The sequence below is a fragment of the Mustela nigripes genome, chromosome 6, assembly GCF_022355385.1.
Source record: "Mustela nigripes isolate SB6536 chromosome 6, MUSNIG.SB6536, whole genome shotgun sequence".
In the NCBI taxonomy this organism is placed as follows: domain Eukaryota; kingdom Metazoa; phylum Chordata; class Mammalia; order Carnivora; family Mustelidae; genus Mustela; species Mustela nigripes.
The window spans coordinates 95,448,310-95,471,610 of NC_081562.1; the positions used below are offsets into that span (position 1 = coordinate 95,448,310).

At 35.5% G+C, this 23,301-nt stretch overlaps 1 pseudogene; it reads right to left on the reverse strand.

Moving 5' to 3' along the window:
• Positions 1-18,436: 18,436 nt before the first annotated feature.
• Positions 18,437-20,244, reverse strand: LOC132020384 (60 kDa heat shock protein, mitochondrial-like; annotated as a pseudogene).
• Between the last annotated feature and the right edge of the window lie 3,057 nt (positions 20,245-23,301).

The window sequence follows — 23,301 nt, forward strand, 5'->3', positions numbered from 1 at the left end:
CTACATACCTTTCTCATTTTTTAGTTTTAAACACAGTGTAGACCTGGAGAGGTCATCATCAGAGAGAGAACTCATTCTCTTTCAAGCTCTGATAGGAAATGCCTATGTCCAAATTTGGAAAAAAAATCACTATTCTATCTTTTTTATTTCATTTTCTCTAAAATGAAGGGTTAGAATGTTTTACCTTTGTTAAATCTCAGCTACTAGAAATCATTTTTCTAAGTTTCTTTTTTTTTTTCAAAATTTTCATTTTTTTCTGCTTAAACCAAGAAAACACTCAGCGTAGAAGTCACCAAGAAGCATGGTTGACAAAGATAGCATTGTACACTAATCTGAAGTCTTTATTCACATGGAAAGCGGATCTCAAGAAATCACTTTCTCCTTCAGTTACAACCTTTCTTCAATGCTAAGGTGGAACAACATTTTATGGACTTTAATTAGAGTGAAAGAACTTAAACTTTGTGGGAGACACCTATACAAAAATACTTACCTATGCGTGAATATTTGTGTGTGTTTCTTTTCTTGGCATTTAAAGTGTTTAAAAATACCTGAGAGGGTTTTTTTTTTTTTTTTCTCTTCCATAGTGCTTCACATGTCAACTGCAAATATTCTTCCTCTCTCAGTAACATTTTATTACAGGTACAGTGATATAACTTTAGCAGTGGTTGTTTAATATATTCAAGTCCAAGGTGAATTTATTATAAAAGTTAAAAAATGGATAGGCCTCTTGCTTATCTGGGATGTTAACATCAGAAATAATGCAGTCTTATTAGCCTTGTTCAGAAACAAATCAATAAAAATTTCAAAAACCTTGTGGATGAAGTAAAACCCTGGGTTTGCTTTTCTTATAATGATTTTGCTTTATCATGAAGTGCTTGCAACTGACATTCTTTCAAGGACTTCAAATTGTGAAACGGCTAGAATTCATACTAGACCCTACCTGAGTACTAAAGCTGTGTAATGACACAGTTTTGATCTCATAAACGGGATTTGAAGTGTGGTAAATGTAAAAAAAGGTAGGGGGAGTAGAAAGGAAAAAAGAAAAAAGAAATAGCATAGTACACTATGATTTTAGTTAGTGAAACAGAGAAATGAAAGATGATGATTTCAACTCTTGCTTTATGTGCAGATAGAGTAGTTGCCTTCATATAATAATATATTTAAGAGAATCATACAACTGACTCTTAGCCATAGAAGACAAACTGAGGGTGGTTGGGGAAGTGGTTGGGTGGGTGGAGTGACTGGGTGCTGGGCATTAAAGAGGGCACTTGTGATGAGCACTGGGTGTTGTATGCAAGTGATGAATCACAAAATTCTACTCCTAAAACTAATCATATGTTATATGTTAACTAACTAGAATTTAGTTAAAAGCTTGAAACAATAACAAAAAAAGGAGATAATGTAAGGATATCTTACTCACACCATAATCTGAAAATTGCCGACAGGGTAAAATGGGTAAAAAAATGGTAAAATTGCCGACAAGGTAAAATTTCCTTTTGATATATAATTAAAATTCCACTAAATAGAAAACTTACACATTACTTTATTTCCTCTTATAAATGAAAATATATAGGAGTATTGAGAACATAGTAAGGTTCAATCATTTAGGCATTAAAATGAATTTGTTGAATGAATTTTATGCCTGGATGAAATCAGTTGTCATAAAAAAATGGGAATTTGATATTGTAAAGAGTTGGTCTCAGAATGACATTGAAAAAATTAGCACTTTCCACCATGTTTACCACTCCTTTGTGATGTGAGAAAGGAACGATAATAGTATAGATTTTACTGTAGAATATTCCAAAATCAAGCATTTTATAAATAAACTAGGGATCAAATACTTGGCTTTAAGTGCCTGTCTTAATTACTAAACTGCAATAGAATAACCAGCTAGTTTTTCTCATTGATTATCTTATAAGGACATGATTTATGTCATACGTTTAATGTCAGGAAGGCTTCTGTCACCACAAACCAGTTTCTTTTCCATATTTCCTATCATTTAGTTGCGCTTTAAGACTATAAACTGATTTTTAACACCCCCTTAAATGTAGCATTAATAGCAAGCTATAAATGTTGTAAACATAACTCATAACACATTGAAAAGTCGGTGTATATGGCTTTGATATTTCTTTTGTTCAGGGGCTCTATGTGCTACTTCTGTCTTCAGTTCAGGCACGTGACTGTGATTGGACTAAATCCCAAATAGGAAAATAATGCTTTCACATAACTATGAAAGAGAATATGGAGGAAGTCATGAATATGTCTTTTTAACTTATATAAAAATATATTTACATATGCTATGAAAAAAAGTTGTTTATGCATATAAGGATCAGCATATTACAACTTTTTGGAAAACTAAATGTATATGCTTCTATCAAAGAAACATAAATACCAAATCTATTTATGCTCACACCCTGTTTAAAATGCTTTTCCTTTTATTATATTTTGCATTGCTTCCTAAATAACTATCACCATTATCATCATTATAATCATCATTAGTCAGTATTTGAAAATCAGTTCATTGGTTGTTTTAAATAAGAATAAAATAACTATGTTGAAACATAGGGACATGTTATTTTACCTCAATTAATTTGTAATTTAATGAAAAAATAAATCAGATGAAACATTAATGATAGATAAGAATTGTGGCAAAATAAAGAGGAAACTGATATTTATACATGATAAAATGAAATTATGCATATTAACTTCAATGTATCCCTTTTCTAGTGCTTCCTACATAGAAACTTGGATTGTTTCTGACATGAAACTCAGGCAGTCTGGGTTTAGTCATTATCACCTTTAATATTAGTGGGTCCTAAGTTTGTCTTATCACTGAAATTTTTTTTACTGGGGTATCTGGAGACATAGATATCCATGTCTCCAGGAACAACCCAAATTCTGATACAATTTTAGCTTATACAAATATATTTTGAACAGATTACCCTCTTATCAGTCAACCTGGCTTCAACTATTACTTTGCTCCTGATAAAAGCATATATATATGGGCGGGGGGGGGGGTGGATGGATGTTTGTGTGTGTGTATATGTGTGTGTGTGTGAGAGAGAGAGAGACAGATCACAGAGAGCTATCACAGAATTTTGTATTTGCATTCATGTAAATACAAACTCCTGGTCATCACTGATTCATCCTGAACCCAAACATGTGGGTTTTTTTGTCTTGTTTTGTTGTTAAGATTTATTTATTTTTAGAGAGAGAGAGAGAGAGAACAGGAGGAGGGACAGAGGGAAAGACAGAGTAGCAGATTCCCCAGTGAGTGTAGAGCCTGACTTGGGCTTGATCTCACAACTCTGAGATCATGACCTGAGCCAATATCAAGAGTCAGATGCTTAACTGACTGAACCATTCAGGTACCCCAGAACCTATGTTTTAAATTCCACTCATGCAAATGTCTTCCTGATTGGTATCTTGTCCATAGACAAATGTATCAACTCATAATTTCATTTATATAATTTTGAATGTTTTTAAAAATATTTTATCTTTCATGGTTACCTGTTTAGAGTATAAATTCAAATTGCTAGGGGCACCTAGGTGGTTCAGTGTGTTAAAGCCTCTGCCTTCAGCTCAGGTCATGATCCCAGGGTCCTGGGATGGAGCCCTGCATTGGGTTCTCTGCTCAGCAGGGAGCCTACTTCCCCCTCTCTCTCTGCCTGCTTCTCTGCCTACTTGTGATCTCTGTCAAATAAATAAATAAAATCTTTTTAAATAAATAAATAAATAAATAAATAAATAAATAAATAAATGAATGAATAAATGAATTCAAGTTGCTACCTTGATCAGAAGCCTAACAGTTCTTATTTAGTTACATTCATGATTGAGCCGGGCCACCAAGATACTGTCTTGATAGTGATTAAAACTGTTCCATAAATACTCATAGAAAAGAATAATTTTTAACACAGCTATAGAGAGATTACATTTTATCTAGTTTATCATTTTGAGTGTTTTTTATTTTATCATAACTTCTTCATTCTATTATTTGGTCTGAGAAAGCCAGAATCCTGAACTGTAGCTGTGTGACCTCGGCAATGTCATATAATGCCTTTGATCCTTTGCTACCAAGGACAAGCACCATTTAAACACTTTATCTACAATGCTATTATGAAAAATACATGATAGAATTAGGTAAAAATACCTGCTGCTTGTCTATAGTAAGTACAAGGTAACTAAAGTTGTCATTGTAACTGAAGTTGTCATTGTAACTACTAGCAAGCTTCAAGATCATAACCGAACAAAGTGATTTTTTTTCATAGCACAGGCATAATCTTGTTTCTTTTCAGTCAGTTGGTATGGTTCACAGGGGTTACAAACTCATATTCTTAAAGCAAGTAGACACTAACATAAAATGGGTGAAATGGAAGAATGTCAGATTATAGACAACAGTGGAGTTCCACTAAGCAAGAGTGCTTGTTCCAGAGAGCTATTTACTTTTCATATTTATTGGAACATGGCTGTAGGAAAGCCTGTCTTCAGACAGTTAGTTTGAGATCTGGTTTACAGAGGTAGTTTCAAAGTGTGTCCATTTAATAAATGTTTTGCTTTAAAACTATGGTGGTCTATAAACCAACAAAATTGAACTTGTAGAAATTTCAGTTTCCTCACAACACTGATACTTACATTTTCAATACCATTTTTGTACCTTTCTTTTATTTTAGATACTTGCTTTTCTACTCTAAACATCCACAAAGTGTTCACTATTTATTCTGTGTATTTAATAATTATTGACCTACTCTATCAATGTATTTTGAGGGTGTATTTAGAAGAGTGAAGGGTCAACATTAAAAAACAACATGAGAGAACACAAATTAAAGGACTTGAAAATTTGGCATGGACATGTGCGAAAGAGTTCCTTCTGTGAGCTTGAAAGCCAGAGAATTTAGTGAATGAACCAATGGATTCAATTGTCTGTAAAGGATTTGACATATTTGAAGTTAGAATATAATGACATGTACAAGGAATTTTCAACAGTCATTATCCTTTCATTCCTTGACAGAATAATGAGCCAACAGCTTTAGAAGCATTACATCTCTATTGTAAATTATTACTTAGCTATTGTATATCCTGAAATAATCATGTTGAGTTTATTTTATTTATTCTCATTTGAATAAATGTATTTTCATTCCAGTATTATTCTAATTAGTAAAACCCTAGCTTTGTGGTCCTAGGTAAATTGCAAATGCTTCAGAAAAATATTAATTTTTTCAATGGTTGATTTTAGGTGTTTTATAATTATTATAACTTCAAAAACCTTTTCATAAGTATTAACTATTTAGGCATATGCTTATGATTTTTGTTAGAGGAATTATAACTGTACACATAAAATTTTTTAAATGGACTGTTTAATTTAATTAAAATCACTATCACCAATTGTAGCAAATGATCAAAGCAGATAAAAATCAACCAGATGTGGCTTGTGACCAAGTGAGATAATCACAAGTCTATATTTCAATATTTCAAAATAATCATTTATGTAAATACTTAAGTAATTGTTCTTAATCAACTGTGGTATATTAACATACTTCCATGTCTTTTGATGGTTTCCTTTAACCTTAAATGTAATTGAAAGTTTGGTTTAAAGATCAGAATATGCTGAATCATTATCAAATAATATCCTAATAAATCTTAATACTCATATCTGTCAAATTAATGATTTTATAAACCCTAAATATCCTTTGTCATGCTGTATTATAGTATAATTGCTGTGGTACCTTTTTTAAGAAACTTCAATAATCAGGTTTGATTCCTAAATATATTTAAGAAATCATTATATAAGCTGAAATAACTACTTAATATCCCAAGAAGTAAGTAGAAAATGGATAAATAAGAAAATTCAAGTAACTACCTTACTTAAAATGTTTATTCTATTTAAGAACACTTAAAATGTTCTTTTGTAATCATATTTTCACTTATTCATTATTTATGTAAATAACAAGAAAATCAAAACAAAACAAGTACACATCTGCAAAGACATGCTTTCCTAGCAAACTGCAATATAGGATGACACATTTTGAAATCTTTTTTTTAAAGATTTATTTATTTATTTGTTTGTTTGTTTATTTATTTATTTATTTTAGAGAGAGAGAGACAGAGAGAAAGAGAGCATGTATGTTGGGGGAAAGGGGCTGACAGAGAGGGTGTCTCAAGCAGACACCCCAAGGGCAGAGCCAGGGCTCCATCTCAAGACCCTGAGATCATGGACTGTGCCAACATCAAGAATCAGATGATCAACTGACTGGACTACCCAGGAACACCTTGAAACTTTATTTTTTGCAGGTATGGGGAGGGAATTAAGACTGCTCCTGTAGGTAAGTGTAGAACTCTTTGTACCACCCTGTGAGCATACTCCAAGGGAGGAAGGCACAGAAATAATGTGTAATAGAGGTTTGATGAGGATCCTTAGGCTTCACGGGGGAAGGAGCTGGGATGAGTGAGTTTCAGTAATGACATAGTCAATTTTTTTCTTTTTTTTAAAATTTATTTTTTATTTTCAGCATAACAGTATTCATTATTTTTGCACCACATCCAGTGCTCCATGCAATCCGTGCCCTCTATAATACCCACCACCTGGTACCCCGACCTCCCACCCCCAACCCCTTCAAAACCCTCAGATTGTTTTTCAGAGTCCATAGTCTCTCATGATTCACCTCCCCTTCCAATTTCCCTCAACTCCCTTCTCCTCTCTAACTCCCCATGTCCTCCATGCTATTTGTTATGCTCCACAAATAAGTGAAACCATATGATAATTGACTCTCTCTGCTTGACTTATTTTACTCAGCATAATCTCTTCCAGTCCTGTCCATGCTGCTACAAAAGTTGGGTATTCGTCCTTTCGATGGAGGCATAATACTCCATAGTGTATATACACCACATCTTCCTTATCCATTCATCCGTTGAAGGGCATCTTGGTTCTTTCCACAGTTTGGCGACCATGGCCATTGCTGCTATAAATATTGGGGTACAGATGGCCCTTCTTTTCACTACATCTGTATCTTTGCGGTAAATACGCAGAAGTGCAATGGCAGGGTCATAGGGAAGTTCTATTTTGAATTTCTTGAGGAATCTCCACACTGTTCTCCAAAGAGGCTGCACCAACTTGCATTCCCACCAACAGTGTAAGAGGGTTCCCCTTTCTCCACATCCTCTCCGACACATGTTGTTTCCTGTCTTGCTAATTTTGGCCATTCTAACTGGTATAAGGTGACATCTCAATGTAGTTTTAATTTGAATCTACAAATTGAATCTGAGGGCATAGTCAAATTTTTAAAGATGCTTGTTTGAATATATTATCTTTCTTCTCTTTTCCTATGGTGTTCCTTTTTCTTCATTTTTTTCATCTCCAGTTCTTTATTCTTAGAATTTCCCCTGTGCCTTCCTCACCTGGGAACATTTTAGTGAACTATGCTCACATTAAATTCAAACCCCTTTGTTTATCCATTTGGGATTGATTCACATTAGCTAGACAATTCTAGGTTGATGAACCTATTCCTCATGGTTGCCAAATATGTGTGTGACCTACTTGGAGCATAACTTCTCTGCTTCTGGACATGCTTCTAGGTCATGCATTCCCTACCTACATATGCAATATGGCTCGTTGGCTGGGATTATGATTAGCATATTTATCACTTCTTGGAATAAATAGAAATAAATTTAGTTATAACAGTCATATGTAAAGTACACTTCTTATATGATCTCTCCAGTCAAAATAGAAAAATATTTGCTATGATAGGAGTGGAAAAAATAATTTTCCTTTTACTCTTCTGAATTCTCAGGTAGGGTCTCTGTTACAAAAGACAGATTAACAAGAGAAAACAAACAGAAATTTACAAGTATGTATAATTTATGTATACATGGGAGATAACCAAGGAAAAATGAGTAATTCTCAGAGGTGGCTTAGAATCTCAGCTTATTAAGTGCTAGAGTAGCTCTGTCGGTTAAGCATCCAGCTCTGATTTCAGCTCAGGTCATGATCTCCAGGTCCTGAGATCAAGTCCTGGCAGGGGGTTCTGAGCTTCATGGGGAGTCTGCCTGAGATTCTCTTCTTCTCCCTTTGCCCCTCCCCCTGCTCCCACTCACACCTGCTCTCTCACTTTCTGTCTCCTGTTAAAATAAATAAATAAATAAATCTTAAAAAGCAGTCTACGCCTAAATACCATCTTCAGCTAAAGACAACAGGAATAAGGGAAGGGTATGGGGAGGCCACATAAGCGGAGGCAACCAGGAAAAACAGCAGAAACTAGACTGAGCTCTTTTAAGTGTGAAAGTCCGTGCATTTGCCATAAGATTCTCTTATGATTTGGGTAATCCTTCTCTTCCTGGTACAGAAATGAAGATGGTTTTACAAATAGAAATTTCCTTTGGGTGTAATATAAATTTCCCTTACAAACAGATAACTTCTACTCTGTTTTCAGAATTTCTCCTTTTTCTATGGTTTCTCAAAAAAAATCCTTCTGCCAAAGAGGCATAATTTGGAGTGGCATATTCTGGCTTTGAAACGTCCAGCCAAATTCAAATAAACTATGAGGATAGTTATTAATTTGGAGTTAAATAAAAACAATTAGATAATAATAACCACTTTTGTTTATGGCAATATAGCCAACTGTATTTCCTACAATACCTTAAAAAAAGCCCTATTAAATACAACTAAAAATGCTAAACTAAGTAGAACTGACAACGTTTCAAAAGCATAGTTATAGGACACCTGGGTGGCTCAGTAGGTTAAGCGTCCTACTCTTGATTTAGGCTCAGGTCATGATCTCAGGGTCATGATCTCAGGGTCTGGAGATCTGAGTAGAAGAGCCCTCTGTTGGGGCCCCAGAGAATGTAAAGCCTCCTTAATATTTTCTCTCTCCCTCTGCCACTGCCTCCTCCAAGCCCCCCGCCAAAAAAACCATAGTTAGGTTTTCAAGGAAATAAGGAAAAACTCTATGGCAATATAGGATTCTACAGTGATAAAGACAGCTGTCCATGGAAAACGCCTGTCCAGTGAGCATTTGTCAATTTCTTTAATCAAGAGACTGAGGATAAGGGGCGCCTGGGTGGATCAGTGGGTTAAGCCTCTGCCTTCGGCTCAGGTCATGATCCCAGAGTCCTGGGATCGAGCTCCACATCAGGCTCTCTGCTCAGGAGAGCCTGCTTCCTCCTCTTTCTCTGCCTCTCTGCCTACTTGTGATCTCTCTCTGTCAAATACATAAATAAAATCTTTTTTTTTAATGTATTTTATTTTTTTTTTAATTTATGTATTTGACAGACAGAGATCACAAGTAGGCAGAGAGGCAGTCAGAGAGAGGAGGAAGCAGGCTCCCTGCTGAGCAGAGAGCCCAATGTGAGGCTCTATCTCAGGACCTTGGGATCATGACCTGAGCTGAAGGCAGAGGCTTTAACCCACTGAGCCACCCAGGTGCCCCTACATAAATAAAATCTTAAAAAAAAAAAAGTCAAAGAGACTGAGGATACAACAATTACACAGAGGATGGAATACATGTTTCAAGGTCCTTGAAAGCTTTTTACAGAGCTGAAACAGAAATACCTGCACAAATCTCCTTTGAAAGTTTATAAACTTGGCAAAATTTATAGAAACAATATGTCCACTATCAAAAGTAGTTGACAAAAAAACTTTTCTTTCTCATCTTGAAAGGATAAAAAGAAAGAGTATCCCCTGAGACTTTTTAACTGCAGACTTCCTCTTAGAATGGCTGGGGATTTTATTTACACCAACTACCTGACTCAAGTAACTTCAAGCTAAGAATTTAATTAGATTGGTCCTTATTGTTAGTTCACCAAGGTGCCTAGTAAAAGCAAAAGCAAAAGCAAATATTCTCTGGAGGATCACAATACTGACAAATTTCCGAAGAGAACGTCCAGGCAAATAAGACCATGAATAAAAAAAACAAAACAGAAAAAAGAAAAAAAAAAAAAACAACAAGACTGAGAGAAAGAAAGATATGCATCCTATATGTCACTTAGTAGAACATTGGCCTATAAAAAAATAATAAAAACCATATTATTTTGTATAGATTAGTAAATAGATACATAAGATATTTTAACAAATAAAAGATAGTATAAGATAATGGAAAAGAAAGAAGATACTATTCAAAAATGCAAAACAGGAAAAATAACTAGAGCTTCTAAGAAAAATAGAGTAGTAGTTATTAAAACTCTGTGAATAGATTAAATGGTATAGAAGATGTAGCTAAAAAAAGAAATTATAAAATGAAAGAACTCAAGAAATTCAGGAGAAGGAAGGAGAGACTAGTGGATGAAGAGTATGATGGAAGCATTGAGAAGAAAAGGAGACATCTTGTCTAATTAGAATTTTATTTAAATTCATCCTAATTACATACAGTAATATTTATAATACATGTATGTATATGCATCCACATAAAATTTACTAAATAGAATATATACATATACTCTGAATTTACTGAATAGAATATATACATACATATCAATAGATAGATAGATATGAATTCAATTCAAAATTGAAATGAATACATTTATACACATTGAGTGTATTTTGAGAAATTCATAGAGATGGGTAATCACAACCATGACTGTGATACAGAAGAGTTCCCTTACCATAAAAACATTCTGTCTTCCTTAATTCCTCCCCCCATCTCATTCTACCACTATTTTCCTTCCTGATACCTCTGACTTTTCCAGAATGTCATATAAGTGAAATCACAGAGTGTGATACAGTGTGTAGCCTTTTGATTTTGGCTTCTTTCAGAAAGTGTGATGCATTTGAGACTTATCTACATTGCTGCATGTAACAGTATGTAACAGTATTTCCTTTTTATTGCTAAGTGGCACACCATTGTATGAGTGCTTACCCATAAAGACATCTGTTTGTAGGTTTTGACAATTACGAATTATGCTGCTACGAACATTCATATGCAGGCTATTTTGCAGCAAAAGCTTTTATTTCTCTGAGTAAACACCTGGGAAAGGAGTTGCTGGATATATGGTAAGAGTATGTTTACGTCTATAAAAAAAATATGATTTTGCTTTCCTTCCAACAATATCTGAAAGTCACATTTGCTTAGATCCTCAATGCTTATTGTTGTTATTTTAAAAACATTTTGGTTGTGCAGAGGTTATTGCATTGAGTTTTTAACTTGCACTTTCCATGACTAAGAATGTTGAGCATCTTTTATTGTGCATATTTACCATCAGTATATCTTCAGTGGTGAATTATTATTCAAATATACAAATTAATTCAAATATTTTACATATTGTACTTCAAAAGATATGGAAAAAGTATTTTCTTCAGTTGTTAGTTTATCTCTGTATTCTATTAACAATATCTTTCCCAAAGCAAAAATTGTTGATTTTGATAAACCCAATTATCAAATATTTTTAAAAAATCATGCTTTTGATGTTTTAACAGAGCAGCTGGGTTAATCTGAGGTCATAAATATTTTCTCATAAGTTTTCTTTTAAAAAATATTATTTTACATTTACATTTAGATTTATCCTTCATTTTGGATTGATTTTTGTATGAAGTATAAGGTAAGAGGTACCAGACTATGCCATCCCAAAATACACCTCTTTGGCGTATAGATTATTTTGAGCTAAAGGCCACTGAGAACTACCAGACTCAAAAAAAAGCTCTGAAAACAGGGCACAAAATTCTCCTTTTTAATGAAATTTAAATTTATGAAGGAAATTTCTATTTGTAAAGATTCCTGCCAGGAAGAGGAGGACTCTTAACTCTTATCAGTGGAGAAAACACTGACCTAAAACTGCAAAACACACCTTACTGAATAAAACTTGTTTATCATTATTTTTGGGGCCACTTTCCCATAACTTGTCTTCTCTACCCAGAAGCCACAGATAGCTCGCTCTCTCTCTTTCTTCCCTTTTTTTTTTTTTTTTTAATTTAAAGCCTAAGATGATCTACAAATTCAAGTTCTAACTAGATTTTGAGTTCTGTATCTCTAGGTACTCCCACTTATAAGTGCTATGCACGTGTTATTAAACTTCTGTTTGCTTTTTCTGTTATTAATCTGTCTTTAGTCAGTCTCATGGACAGGGCTCCAGCTGGATAACCTAAAATGGGAAAAAAAAAATATTTTCCTCCTCTACAAAGGCAGAAATCATGTTCAATTTTTTATATACTGGTATTCAGTTTTTATGCCACAATCCGTTGCAAAGATTATCCTTTCTCCATTGAAGTACCTCTTGCACCTTTGTCAAAATCACTGGATTCTATGTGTCTATTTCTGCACTCTATTCTCTTTTACACATCCACATGTCTATCCTTTCTCAAAGATTACAACAGTTTTGTTAGGTAGAAGCTAGGTGAGAGGAGTGGAAGGAAGGTCTGAGGTAGAGTCCCAAGTCCTTGAAAGGGAATGATAGGGACATGAGCTGAGAAAACACAGATGGTAAATAAACTACACATTATAAGCCCATAAACTCAACCTCCTGACCTTGTGGCTTCCAAAACCTTGGGGCTGACAGATTAAGAGCCAAGAGTGCAGAACATGCTCCATCTCTGCTCCAAGATAACCCCTAGACTCATTATAATGCATTTACATTTTGGGAACAGCCCCACCCCATGGAGAAAGGCTACCTTGAATATTCTGGTATATACCTTGTAGGGTCAAAACTTCTCCTCCCAGGGGACCTGGGTCCCTCAGTCAGTTAAGCATCTGACTATAGATTTCAGGTCAGGTCATGAACTCAGGGTCCTGGGATGGAACCCCAAATTCTGGCTCCAGGCTCAGCAGGGTGTCAGCTTGAGGATTCTCTCCCTTTGCCTTTGCCCCTCCCCCTGCTCTCTCTCTCTCTCTCTCTCAAATAAATAAACAAGTCTTAAAGGAAAAGAAAAGAAAACAAAACAAAAACAAAAACAATGCCCTTTCTCAACCCATGGGAGAAGTTTCCTAAAGGAATGGAAACAGCCTCCAGTAGAAACTACCCCACTGTTTGTTACATCTCTTCCCAGCCTAGAGAGACCCAATTAAACCTGTTCCAAAACAATCTGGGGCGGGTTCAACCTGCTGGTTCTCTCACCTTCAGAGTGTACTTTCGCCTTAATAAACTGCTTTGTGCTTGCTACTTTCCTTCTGGCTGTCTTTATTCTGAGTGTGGATCCTCACCTAAATCTTCTGAGGAATCCAAGGACCAAGAAGACCTCCATTCACACAGCAGACTCTCTCTCACCCTTAACAGTTTGATTACTGTAGCTTAATATAGTTATACTTAAAATCCAATACTGAGACTTCTAGCTTTGTTCTTTTCAACATCATTTGAGCTATAACAGTAATTTCGTGTTCATAAACAATTCAGATCCAGATTATAGATATCTACACAAGGTCCTGCTGGGGCTTGATTGGGATCTCTTTAATCTATGCAACAATTGAGAGAATTAGCATGGTAATTATATTGAGATTTCAAATCCAGGAGCATGCTATATCTCTCCATTTATTTATGCATTTTATTTCTTTTATTGGTTTTATATAATTTTCAATGTACTAATCCTACACATACTATGTTAGGTTTTTGACCAAAATATCTAATTTTGGAGCAATTTAAAGAAAAGTTTTTATTTCAGCTTTCAATTGGTTTTTAATAATAAATAGAAGAAATATAACCAATTTTGTACACTGATCTTGTATTCTGGTAACTTGACTTTTTCTTTTTATGTCTAGGAACTGGGATACATTTCCTGGTATTTTCTATGTAAACAAGCACATTTTTTTGTGACTATAAACAGTTTTAAATTTTCCTTTTAAGTCTGTGTACATTTTATTTTATCATTTATTTTACTTATTTTACTTATGGCATTGGCTAGGACTTCCAGTGAAATCTCTAATAAGAAGAGTGAAACTAGATGTGCATGACTTGTTCAAATTACAAGGAGGAAACTGTTTAGTTTCTTTTTTTTAAGTATGAGGTTAGGTGTAAGTTTTTGTTGATGCTTTTTCCCAGGTTAAGAATGTTTTCTTCTATCCTTAAATTGTTGAGAGATTTTTATCATTAATATGTAAGAAATTATGTCAAATGTCTTTAAGCATATATTAATATGATCATCTGGTATTGCTTCTTTCTTCTGTAAATATGATTATGTTGATTGATTTTTTTAAAAATAACTTTATTTAAGTATAATTTAGTTACCAAAAGACCCTTCATCTATTTAAGTCTACAATCCATTGTCAGCAAATGTATATAAGTGTGCAGCCATCATGACAGTCTGGTTTCAGAATATTACCATCACCTCAAAGAGCTGCCTTAATGTTCATTCAAATTATTTCCTTCTTCCATTTTCAGGCTTAGACAACTTTCCCTAATTTTAAGTAATTTATATATTTAACATTTTTAGTGTTCTTCATATCTTCCTAATAACGGCATGGTATGGGGCGCCTGGGTGGCTCAGTGGGTTAAGCTTCTGCCTTCGGCTCAGGTCATGATCCCAGGGTCCTGAGATCTAGCCCTGCATCAGGCTCTCTGCTCAGCAGGGAGCCTGCTTCCTCCCTGCCTCTCTGCCTACTTGTGATCTCCTTATATCAAATAAATAAATAAAATCTTTAAAAAATAATAATAATGGCATGGTGTTATTTTATTTCAATCCAAAGAACTTTCTTTAGTATTTCTTGTAATATAAATATTTTTTCAAGTTTTTATTAAAATTACAGTTCACATACAGTGTAACATCAGTCTCAGGTGTAGAATCTAGTGATTCATCACTTGCATACAACACCCAGTGCTCATCACAAGTGCCCTCTTACTTCTGATTTTCCATGGACCCCATCTCTCTGCTTACCTCCTCTCCAGCAACCCTCTGTTTGCTCTCTATAGTTAAGAGTCTATTTTCTGGTTTGCCCCCCCCCCCTTTCTTTTCCCCCTTATACAGTGTGACTCTAAATTTCTATGTAGGAGTTTTGTATTTATCCTATTTGGAGTTGATTGAGCTTCTTGGATATGAACAGTGATGTTTTTCATCAAATTAGGGAGTTCTAAGCTTTTCTTTTTTTAAAGATTTTATTTATTTATTTGAGAGAGAGGCACACACCGTGAGGGAGGGAACACAAGCAGGGAAAGTGGGAGATGGAGAAGCAGAAATTACACTCCTGATTAATGGAGAAAGAATGGACAAGTCCAAATGCAAAAATTAGTTAACTAGCCAAAGGGAATTTAAATCAAATTCCACATTAAAATAATCCTAGGTAGATTAAAAATCTTAATGTAAAAGGAAAAACTTCAGAAATGTTAAAGGTATTCATATAAGATAACTTTATGATCTCAAAGGGGGAAAGGTTTTCTTAAGAAGATGAAAAGCATAAGCCTTCATGAAAAACTAGTAAATTTTATTTTTTATGTTAAAACCTTCTTTGTATCAAAATATGATAAAGTATGTCACTGACAAAGAAAATATTTTGAATGCATGCAAGCAATTAATATCCAAAATATATGAAGGTATTCAATATATCAATGAATATATATTAAAAGTTAATACATAGAAATTATATAAAACTACTTCCAATTATACTAATCAGCAAAAGCTTGAAATTATGAATTATCATTCTATTATTATGACCAAAAGCAAACATGAACAAACAACAAGCAAACAAAACAAATAAAAACAACAGTATCAAATGCTGGCATGAATACAGAATATCAGAATCCCTGGGACACATGGGTGGCTCCGTTGGTTAAGCATCTGCCTTCAGCTCAGGTCTTTTCCGGGGTCCTGGAATCGAGTTCTGCATCAGGCTCCTTGCTCAGCAGGGAGCCTGCTTCCCTCTCTGCCTCTGCGTGCCACTGCCTGCTTCTGTGCTCGCTCTCTCGCTCTCTCTCTCTGACAAATTAATAAATAAAATCTTGAAAAAAAGAATATCAGAATCCCTTATCCACTAATATTATAAATGCAAATTGTTACAACCACTCAAATAGCTGTTTGGTGATATTTAATAAAATTAAATATGCTTATACCCTCACAGTTCCACTACCAAGAGCTTAAAGTATTACAGTTTACACATGAGTATAGGAAGATATAACAGTATTATCAGAATGGGATTAAAACACGGAAGTAGAGTAAATGAAAATATTGAGTATGAGCAAATCTTTGATTTGCAAAAAGAGGTATATTCAAAAACATGTTTTTTAGATTGGAGAAATAGCTTCATGTTTATATGCTGAGTGAAATGATCTAGTTGGCAGGTATGAGATTCAAATGCTAATAATTAAGTAGATGTGGCGGGGAATGTCAATAAAAAATCTATGGAAATAAAGTGTTATGGAAATAAAGTGTTTTAGGAGATCATAGAATATCGTTATAGGCATAAAATCTGACTACTAATCTCCAGCTCTACAACCCTTTAGACTTTGCAAGGCAATGTCTCTATAATAAGTAATAATGACAACATTCTTATACAGTATTTGAGACTTTATTATTTGGCAAGACTTGTGCCCTGTTAAGACCTGTTATCTCAGGACACCTGGGTGGCTCAGTTGTTGAGCATCTGCCTTTGGCTCAGGTCATGATCCCAGGACCCTGGGATCAAGCCCCACATTGGCTCCTTGCTCTGTAGGGAAGCCTGCTTCTCCCTCTCCTACTCCCCTGTTTGTGTTCCCTCTCTCACTGTCTCTCTCTCTCTGTCAAATAAATAAACAAAACAAACAAACAAACAAAAAAGACCTGTTATCTCTATTTTGGACATGTGGAGAATCTATTTTTGAGCAACCAAGTGATTTGCCCCAGATCGTCCAGCTAGGAAAACAAGTGTAAAATTTAAAGCAGCATCTACTAACTACAAAATTCAACTTAAACCACTATCATACTACCCATATGTCTGTCTACATACCAGTTCTTCAATGTGCAACTACTACTCAAGTATTCTCCATATCTTCACATCTATATCTATCTATCTCTCTCTCTCTCTCTCTCTCTCTATATATATATATATATATATGTGTGTGTGTGTGTGTGTGTGTGTGTGTGTGCTTTGCAGTGTGGATTTCTCAATTGTATCGATTTTTTTTTTTTTTTGAGATACCAAGCTCAAGATTCAAATTTTCTATTACATGCAGTAAGTTTTTTGACAACAAAACAAAGAGAAAGAATCTGATGTGAGATAGTTTTAATTGCTTCTTTTATGTTTCTAAATCCATCTTTATGCAAACTATATTTAGCCTGATGTTTTATCTTTGCAGTTATATGAGCCCAAATTATTTTTTCCCATAAAATCATTTGAATTGGACTTCTGACACTTTAACTAAAAAGGACCAGAGTAATCCATTTCCTCACCTTTAGTTAGGTTCGATCTTTTCATTCCTTATATTCTCAGATAAGACATTTAGGAAGCTCTTTATTATTAACTTTTTTTGGTATGGCTTTTCTAGATTTTCCAACCGGAAGGTAAGGATTATGTCTTTTTAACTTCTGGAGCACTGTTTTCTTGATATTATGCTTTCTAAATAATTATGGTAGAAAAATTATTAATATAGTAAAATGAATGAAAAATTGTTAATATAGTAAAATGAATGAAAACAAATACAGAATTGTGGCAGCAATTTGGTGCTTCAATAATTGATTTCTTCAAAGACTGATACACTATGTTTTAATTTTTCCACTGGTATAATAGAAATTAAACGGCCCTAAGGTGTTAAAAGTATTAAAATGTTTAATTAGAGTCTACAATTTTTAGTGTATGCAGATTAATTGTATTGAGGGTTGTACATACGTGGCTTTTCTATTTCTGCATGAAAATTTCTATGAGGAAAAGGTTTTCATATTTTATATTAGTACTTAATCTGAGTGGCATATTAACTGCTAGAACCAGTAACCATACACAGAAATAATTTCCCAGTTTTTTAACCTACCAAAATATATTGCATTTTCATGTTATCCACAGTTTTAAACAACAGAAATACTTTTCCATTTACTCTTAAATTTATTTTTATTGTGGAAATATTTATGGTTATGCCAAAAATTGAATATGATTTTCTTCACAAATCAAATTTATTTCTTTTAAACTGGAAACAAAGTTTTATTACCAAAGTGTTGCCACTTAATTGAATATTTCTCTACTTTGTACATAATTATTGTTATTCTCCTCAGGAAAGCCATTTCTTAACTTCTCATTTAGTGAGGACAAATATTAAAACCCTGATTTTAACAGAATAGTTAAATGTAGTAAAACTGCCTCAGTGATTTAAGTTGAAAGCAGTACATTGGAACATGGCTCTTGTATCCTGTTATCAGGAATGTACAAATGTCTTTTTTATTAAAAAATGCAAGATAAATGATTTGCCAGCATGGACAGTGACAGCAGCAAACCATTATTTACTGTCAACTGAAACCAGTAACTTGTGATTATAGTGATTTTCTTAAATATCAGCCAGCCTTTTCTTCAGTCATTTCCTTCAACTGACTTCTCTGCAGTTATTGGTGAGGAGTACTGTCCTGAGCTTCTTCTCATAGTTCATTAATAATGGTAAAGCCCAGTTCTAGAATCAGAACGGCAACTGCCATTCCACCCATTCGACCTATTCCAGAGTCCTCCTCTTCTTTAAGAATTTCTTGACTACAATTTCTACTCTACTTAACAGAGTGGCTACTCCAGCAGCTTCTAATAAACCAGTTCTTTCAACCATAGCTGGACCCAGGATTCCTTTTTCCGTCATATTCACATATCTCCAAACATAGGGTCATAACTAATTTCTGAGGAACTTTACATAACTTTCTCAATTATCAGTGATCCTTCAATGCCTGCATTCTTAGCAATGACCACTGCAGGGATTTCAAGTGTTCTTTTAATCATTTCTATATTGATTTTTGATCTTCATTAGCTGGAGTTATTAAGTCCAAGCTGGAATGCACTGGCATAGAGCACAAACCCCTCCAAGAACTATGCCTTCTTCAACAGCAGCTCATATCACTGGGGACATCCCTAAATTTCTTTTCATTCATTTCAACACCATTTATCCCACCAAACTGGGCATACCTACTGCATCTCAGATTTTTGCCAGATGATCATTTATTTTTCCTTTTCATTTTTAATAGCTGTGATATCTAAGTGCTTGATGATTTATTGAATATAGTTTTCAATTTGAGCCTTCCCACATTTCCTTTTAAGAGCATGGCATCATCCTTGGTACAATGAATTCTCCAACTTTTCCTCAGTCATGAGGTTGAACATTTTCAAGATTTAGAGTCTATCTCTCTCCAAACATGGTACTACCAGTAGCAATAGCAATAGCCATGTCTTTAATCTGGTTCTATTCTCACCAAAACCAAGAGCTTTGACCACTATAACCTGAAGACCAGATTTTAGTGTATTCAAAATTAATGTACTTAGACCATCTCCATCAGTTATGACCAAGGGCTTATGGCAAGCATGGGCAATTTCAGAAACAGACACAATATGCTGGATGCTAGAAATTTTCTTTTCATTCAATAGAAAATAGGCATCTTGGAATTCACATTTCTGACCTGATTTGTTAAAGTATGGAGAAATAGAACCTCAATCAAACTTCATGCCTTCAAGAATTTCTAATTCCTCGTGTAGTATTTGTCCATCCTTTGCTCTATTAACACCCTTTGTTCTAGCCTTCTTCATTGCATCAGAAATGACCTTGCCAATTCTTTTGTCTCCACTTGCAGAAATCACTGAAACCTGAGCAGTTTCTGTACGGGTTGTCGCAAGTTTAGACTGCTTCTTAAGTTCAGCAATTACAACATCAAGAGATAACATCACACCTCTTCTGATTTCCACTGGATTAGCATTTTTGCTAATCCTCCCAAAGCCACCTTTGGCAATAGAGTGTGTCAGAACAATAGCAGTAGGGGTACCATCCTCAGCTTCTTCATTTATGTTATTGGCAACATCTTGAACAAGTTTAGCAACAATGTTTTTATATTTATCCTTTAAGTCAATGGATTTTGCAAAGTCACACCATCTTTTGTTACTTTAGGACTTCCACAGCTCTGTGCAATATTGGTTGCTTTTCCTTTGGCCCATAGTATGGCATAGCATGGAATAAAAGGTATATACACTCTGAAGCATCAGAAGTTGGAAATCTGCACCAAATTTTATATCCTTAGTATATGCCCCAGTGAGATGAAGAACTAGTGCCTTGGACACTGACCTTATCTGGCAAAGGTCAAAGGTCTATGGGTAATAGTTTGTTATACATATAATAAAATGTCCATGGAGTGCAGGCAGCCACTCAACCCCTTTGTGGAGAGAAAAGGGAAACTTTATTTTTTACCTTGTTATCCATTTGATCCTGAGATATCCTCATTTAAATTTAAACATATGTAAAGAGAAGGCCTAGATGAGTAAAATTCATCTCATATTTATATTATAAACATTATTTCATGCCCTTAGAGTAGATACATTTGAACAGTTTTCTAATGAGTAAAATAGAGTCAATATTTATAGTTGCAATTTAAGAGCTGATGAAGACTACAGATAAAATATATAAGTTATATGTTAGGCATTATCCCTGATCTATCAAGAAGTCAGTTTTTTTCCTACTGTCAGTTTTCTTAGAACTGAATTGAAACCATTAAAAAGTGGATCAAAGAGCCTTCTGTGCACTCAAAGCTTAAGATATAAACTCACTTAAATAATATTCATTAGGGGCGCTTGGGTGGCTCAGTGGGTTAAAGCCTCTGCCTTCGGCTCAGGTCATGATCCCAGGGTCCTGGGATCGAGCCCCGCATCGGGCTCTCTGCTCAGCGGGGAGCCTGCTTCCCTCTCTCTCTCTGCCTGCCTCTCTGCCTACTTGTGATCTCTGTCTGTCAAATAAATAAATAAAATCTTTAAAAAAAAATAATATTCATTAAATTCACTTAATCAAGAGATCCTTTGAGCTTACCTCAGTCTACTGCTTTTTAGTGTATGAGCAGTGTCCTTGTTCAACAACCTTATGAAGCCCTCTGTATTTTATTTCAAACAATATAGTTATTAAGAATTAATTTTGTTTTAACAAGCTTTTCCTAAGGCAGAAAGACATGTAATGTTTAAAAAAAAAAAAAAAAGTTTAAAATGGCTTTATTTACCTTATGTTATAGTAAAACTTAGTTTCCTAAATAATTGTTGTGTGAATGTTGTATATTTTTCTAATACTTATCTAATCAGTGACATTAAAGCCTGTTTCCTAAAGTTCGAAGTGTCAATATTTTATAAATCTGTTAATAAATGTGAATATTTGTATGTGTATGTATAAATTATATATATGTGTATTTTAAGAAACATCAAAATACTTCTCCCATAATTTAGATTTCATTTCTTTTTCTCAAATCATATGTAATCCTAAAAGGAAGACAAGGGTATTTTTGTTTTTGTTTGTTACCTCCTCTCTATGCTTAGATCCATGTCTTACACATGAAAGTTTGATCAGAATATATGTTATATTGTATGAATAAAATATTACCCATTAAAGATTATCTTATACTGCCAATGTAAGTGAGCAAACAAACAAAAAAACACTTGTCCGAGAAATGCTCATTGCTGGGGCGCCTGGGTGGTTCATTGGGTAAAAGCCTTTGCCTTAGGCTCAGGGCATGATCTCAGGTCCTGGAATCAAGCCCGGTATCAGGCTCTCTGCTCAGTAGGAGCCTGCTTTCCTCCCTCTCTCTCTCTGTCTGCCTCTCTGCCTACTTGTGATCTCTATCTGTCAAATAAATAAATAAAATCTTAAAAAAGAAAAAAAGAAATGCTCATTGCTCATTCATACCATTTTACCCTATGAAGTTGGTGTTTGGGGTGGAATGTTAGTAGTGAGATAAAATCCATGCCCATCTCCCTGCTCCGTAGGGAGTCTGCTTCTCCCTCTCCCTTTACTCCTTCCCTGCTTGTGCTTGCTCTCTCTCTCACTCATTCTCTGTCTCCAATAAATTCTTAAAAAAAAAAATCCATGCTCATCTCTTCATTCAACTGTGGGCCAGAAGAACCCTCAGCTTTTGCAGCAAATTGGCCTACAACAGGAACAGTTCATCCAGTCGCTGAATGAGATCCCTGGGGAACTGGCAGACATCTCAAATGTGGAAGGTGAGATAGATCCATAGGCAAGGAGGCCCTACAGATCAACTACATTTAGGTGAAGTCACAGTAGAAGGAATTTATAAGGTGGTTGAAGGCCCTGGGCTTCTCAGAAAACCTGGTGATCCAGGCCTACTTCTCTGAGTGGGGGGTGGTGGTGGTGGTGCAGTGAGGGGTTAGAGAATTTGGCTGTCAACTTCCTCCCGAGTCAGAACTTTGATAGGGAGTGATACTGGGAAGCCAGGCTGCCTACAGGTCTACCCTTCCCAACAATATAAAAAACATATATATATATATATATATATATATATATATAAAATAAACATATATATATATGTTTATTTGAGAAGTGGAAGAAAATAAACCTTAAAACAAAAACACTCCAACTTCCCATCTTTCCGAAGTAGCCCTATTCCCATCTTGGCCTGAGACCAGGGCCAGATAGCTGTCTCCCATCTCTTGCCCCAGCCCAGCCACCTCAAAGGAGCTGGCAGAATCATGGGTGACAGATGAGTTCCTCTTGGTCTCTGTCCCTGCTTTCTGCAGCCAGGAGAGGTGGGTGCTTTCTCCCTCCTCCCTCAAAGAGCCTCTGACGCCTCCCGGGTGCTCTTGCAGGGTAAAAGAAAGCTGGGGAGCTCCAGACTTTAACCCTTCATTATAGTGGCCCAAATCTTTCCTTCTGGAGTGAGCATTTGGTGGTCAAAGCCCCCTCGACCTTGACCTCGAGTTTGTATCCCCTGCTGGGTTGAAGGGGTTCTGGTTTATCCTGCCTGGGGAGGAGGTAAGATCAGAGCCACGCTGGAGGTTGAAGTACCACCCCCCCCCCAAACCAGAATTGTGTCTCTAAGGTTTTGAAGTGACTAAAGCTGTAAAAGCCAAAAAACACCAAAAAAGAAACAAACAAAAGGTGAAGGAGTCAGCTCCCCCATGGTAGGTTGCTGCTGGGCTGAGCCCAAAATGGAGAATAATGCCCTACAGCTGCTCGTCAAGGAAAAGGTCCCAGAAACAGGCAATTATGGTGTCCTGGGCCAAATTTTAGACACTTCACAGCTGTTGGAGCAGATGTCCCCGAGGACGTGCAGTTGGGACGGCACTAGCGTTGCTGCTGCTTGGACCTTGGCAGACCTCAGGTTGGGGCCTCAGACAGAGTTTTGCGCCCGGAAGCCCCCGACCTCTCCCCGAGACCTGGGCTCTAGGCTCCAGGTGGCTTACCGCTTGGCACCCTACGCATGCCATGCGCAGTTCCTCTCCTCTTCCCGCCTCAGGCGCTGCGGTTTGGGACGCAAGCTTC